Raw genomic sequence first — 4,956 nt, 5'->3', positions numbered from 1 at the left:
ACCCGCAGAGGAGGCTGGGACAGGGCGGCGCCCGGAGCGCCGGGGGAGGGTCCGCGCTGCGCCGCCGCCGCCGGGCACCGGGGCCACAGCGCCCTCTGGCGGCCCCCGCGGGGCAGACAGCGCGCCGGCCCAGGCCTGGAAACATTTGTGCCGCAGGAGGGCGGGCCGATGGGCTGCGGGGTCCGAATGCTGTCCCTGTCCCCGGTCACTTCATGCCCGCCGCGCATCTTACAGAGCCCTCACCTTGTTCCAGCCCCTGGCGTGACATTTTACGTGTGGGGAAACTGAGGATCAGATTTTTGTCTCCACGTCGCTCTTAACAAAGGGGGCGGGAAGCAAATAGAAAGCCGTTTATACAGCATTAGCCCCAATTCTTAAAATAACGGGTATATATATGAAGACTGGGAAAATGCATCAGTTATTCCGAGGGTGGTAGGATCTAGCTGATTTTCTTTTCAACAATTTTCAGTAGTTTCTATATATATTCCAAAATTAACATATATTAATCAGAGGCAAAGACTTGAAATGATGATTACACATAATAGAAAAGGGCCCATGATTGACTGGTAAGTAAGATTGTCAGACTATGAAATAGCCTACTCATTATGACTTCAACTAAGTAAAAATAAGTCATTATGTGGCAAAAAGACTAAGGTAGGCAAAAATGAATATAAGTCTGTTACAGTAGTGGGGTTGTGACTGGTAAGATTTTTGTTTTGGATGATGGACAAAAGTTTTCTTAGTGTCTTTTCAATATCATTTTTTTCAGCAAAGGAGGAAAACTGAAAAATCTTTAAATGAAATAAAATATCTAAACATGGTGTGGAGGGGAAGCAGCAGCATTGCTCTGAAGAAAACAATAATGAATCTGAGATTTTAAAAACTGTTTAGAGAATTTGCCTCACTGAAGAGTTAAAACCCAAAAACCTCCTAGTAAGTGAGGCTCATGAATCCATTCTGTGTCTTTCTGCTTTCTCTCCCTGAATTACTCTGTGGCATTGGTCAAGTCATCTATGGCCTCAGGCCTTAGTTTACCCGTTTGCAAAATGAGAAGGCTAAATAGTGTCCCAGATTTGTTTGTTAATAATGTCCGTGATATTGATGATAGCATCGCCTTTTATGATCAGGTTAATAACAGTCACATATAATACGTTATTGTGATGGGTTAGTGGAGTTAAGATGATCACTCTCATCAGTTGAAGGATGATTCTACGCCAGAATGACAGAAACGAAAATTCGGGATAGAATGATAGGATGATGAGGGAGTGGCTGGGTGGGTGTTTGTGTGTGTGTGAGAGAGAGAGAAAGAGAGAGAGAGAGAGCAAAAGCAATATATATCTACATGTTTTATGCTGTAGCATTATTAATCTTACTATGATTTATAGAATTTGAATAAACTGTGCTTGCCTGCAGCAGAAGTTTCTTTACACAGCAAGCATCTGGCCTCCAAACAAGGAAGCTCTGACCTTCCTGTGGTCCTCCCCAGAGGCAGCACCAGAGCTGTGGTCTGCACCCTGGGTCAACCAAGAACCCTGTGGATGAGAAAGGACAGCCGTAAGCCTGGCGGGGGTCAGCAGATGTGGGTGGAAAAGCATTAGCTCTTTCTTTCTTCTTTTGTGCACTGCTCCAGGGTTACTGATGCTGCTATCTGCATATCTTTCACTCCCCACTCTCCTCCTTTTTCTCCCGTCCATTCTCATTCACCATCTGCTCCCTCCTTCGTTTCATGCCTCCAGAGTCTACCCAGTCATCCATAGCTACGTCTTTCAACAGGGATAACAGCAAATGATCATTGAACAAAAACTACTAAGTAAGCAGGTTTCTTGGATTAAGCCCTGGTTATTAAAACCCAAAAAGGAAGCATGATCATTTGCCATTTATTTTTAATTCGGTAACTGTATCCTGAAACAAGGTATCATACTAAGTTCCTCACATTTCTTCTTGGCTTGCATGAAATGTATCCATTGATAAGGAGCTCTGCAAACCAGAGGGAAAGGAAATACACAGGTTCATAGATCATTGCCTCATGGCTCAATTAACTTTCATAGTACATAATTAAGGCTAGCACTAGATGAGAGAACATGTGAATGCAGAAGCCTGCTGCTCTTTCAGTTTCTGGCTTCTACACCATATTAGCAGCAATCCTGGGAAGCACATACTGGGAAGAGACATTTCTGGCTCTCTTCGGTTTTTTGTGTTCTCTCTCTCTGTCTATTTTTTAATGTGTTAAAGAATGCTACTACCTTGCTCTAAGCAGTCAGTTATCTCTTGCCTGGATTATTGCAGTAGCCTCAGTGCTGGTTTCCTGCCTTCCACCCTTGGCCCCTAGAGTTCATTCTCAACAAAGCAGCCAGAACGATCCCTTTAAAGCACAAGTCCGATCATGTGACTCTGCTGCTTAGAACCCTTCCTTCACTCCCTGTCTCACTGTAGTCATCCTCACAGTAGCCCACAAGGCCTTTGTAATGCACAGTGGGCCCCCACATCCCGCTCTGACTTCCCTTCACTACTATTCTCCAGGCTCTCACTCCTCTCCATCAACTCTGGCCTTTGTGTTCCACAACCAAGTGGGGGCCACTCCCACCTCAGGGCCTTTGCACTGCCTTTCCCTTCGCCTGGAATGCTCTCCCCCCACGTAGCAGCATGACTTGCTCCCTTATACCTTCCAGGTCTTTGATCAAATGCCCCTCCCTAGGAAGTCCTTCCCAGACTACCAACATCAAATTACGACTCCAACCCTGGTCCCATCACCCTCTCTCCTCCTTCTCTGCTTTATTTTCCTGCAAAGCATTTATCAACTTCTAAAATACTATGAGGCTTACTTTTTAAAATTGTCCTCCCCCCTCTAGGAACGTAAGCTCAGTGGGGAGGTCAGAGATCTCTGCCTCTTTTGGTTACTCATGTGTCCCAAGGGCCTAGCACAGGGCCTGGCACTTAGTAAGTGCCCCAAAAATGTTTCCTGATTGAATGAATTGCCCAATTATGGCAGACACTGTTGATTGGCCCAACATCAACTCCTCTCTTCTTCCTTGCTAAGAACCTTCATTTTGTTTGGGGCAACGGTGTGCCAGCCCCCTGGGTCATGTTTGCACTAAGCTCGTCATAGCCCACTCCCCTTCCCCATGATCCTTTGCAGCTAGTGGTGGCCACATGACACTGTTCTGGCTGATATGACTTAGAGGAAGTCTGCTTGGCAGCCATGGAGAATAGCAAGAAGGGAGAACAACTTCCGGAAAAGATTTTCCTTCATGATTAAAGGAAAAGATTTTACTCCTGCTCACTCCTGCAGGGATGAAGATTAAGCTCCATGTTGGTTTGATGGATAAAACCAGCCAAACAGCCAAAATCATTTTGAAAGGAAATCATGGATTTTAGAAAAAGCAAAGCTAGATTTACTTGTAGACATATTCTGTTATCACTTTTAATTAAGAGATTAATTCATTAATTTTGGAACTGCATAAATCTTCCTGTTCTTTACCCTTTGGTGCAAAAGCATGTGGAACTGACAGATTTGCCTTGTTCCAAGAGCCCTTTCCTCTTTCAGTGTGGCCGTTCTCTCTACCAGTCTGAAGACAGAGGTCAAAAACTGGTGACCTCCCAGCGAGAGTTATGAGGATTTGTTTGGTCTTTGTGGTATTTTGAGTTTTTGAATTAATTGACAACATTTGGAAATTGAAGAGTATACATACAAATATTGATTTCTTTTTAAAAATAGGAAAATTTAGTAATTATAGATGAGATTTGTGCATGGGAACAATTGTCTTGAACTAAGTGGCAGCCACCCCCTTAGAGGAACAGCCGCTGCCGGCCGGAGACCCCAACCAGCCAGTGTGTTACCTGCCCAGATCTGGCTGGCGTTGTGTTTGCAACCACTCATATGAGTGTGTATAGATAGAGTGACACCACGCCCAGGACAGCCCTGGTATGTGTCTGGCATATCAGAACAATTACTACCAGAGCACTGACCGCCCCATTCCACTCTCCAAAGTGTGCCAGTTTGGACGATGAGTTATATAATTACATGACCCACAAAGGTGTTTAGAGCATTGTGCCAGAGCTGTGTGGGTTTAGACAACCATCTGTTTGAGGGTTCACATTCACATTTAGGTTCCCTTGATAATAAAGGGTCAAAGTTAAGGATCTTTCAATTCTTTGAGGTTCTGTGATTCACTCATAAAGGGGATCATTTTTATGAAGTTTCCCTGAACTATTCTAGTTGTGCTGTCACTAACTTTGAAAAATATCCTTTAGAATAAAATCACGGTAATTCTCTTGTTTCTAGTCTCCAGAAACCACAGTTTTCTAAGCTTGTCCAAGTGGAGAAATCTTTTTAATTTTTTGGCAACCTAAATACCAGGAAAAGTAATAATATATCCAGCAATGCCATCTTTTCTTTAGTCTACTTTTCACCTTCCAGGGCTGGGTCTGGCAGCAGTCGTCGTGGGATGTGTGTTTCAGCATCTATTATCCTGTAAATCCCACAGTTACAAGGGAATGAAAGATGGATCTTGTCTGCTTTATGCAGACCTAGAGGGGCGAGAACAGGGACCTGCTCTGTGAGCAGACATAAAATCAGATGTAGTAAGAATATTTCATAGCCCCTTCAAAATGTTGACAATTTTATTAACTACTCACTTTCATATTTCAGTAATATGATGAATAATTTGGGGCTTGAAAAATGCTTTATATAGATGCTTTATATACATCTGTCACTGCTACGGTAATATTTTCAGGTCCACCAGAGCCTATTCAAGTCTCAAGCATGTTGGATTATTTGCAAAAATGATTATTTGTGATGATACTTAATGTTGCAATTTACTGAGACTTCCTGCCATCCCATCCATCTCTGACTTGACAGGTAAAGTAGGGAAGATTTTGCAAGACAGTAAAACGTTGGGCAATTTGTGGTTTTAAACTTGTGTGCAAAACTGTTTCCGTGACTCACCCAGTAGCTTT

This window comes from Diceros bicornis, chromosome 2, assembly GCF_020826845.1.
Source record: "Diceros bicornis minor isolate mBicDic1 chromosome 2, mDicBic1.mat.cur, whole genome shotgun sequence".
Taxonomy (NCBI): Eukaryota; Metazoa; Chordata; class Mammalia; order Perissodactyla; family Rhinocerotidae; genus Diceros; species Diceros bicornis.
The sequence above is the reverse complement of the archived record's forward strand: the minus strand, read 5'-3'. Positions refer to the sequence as shown.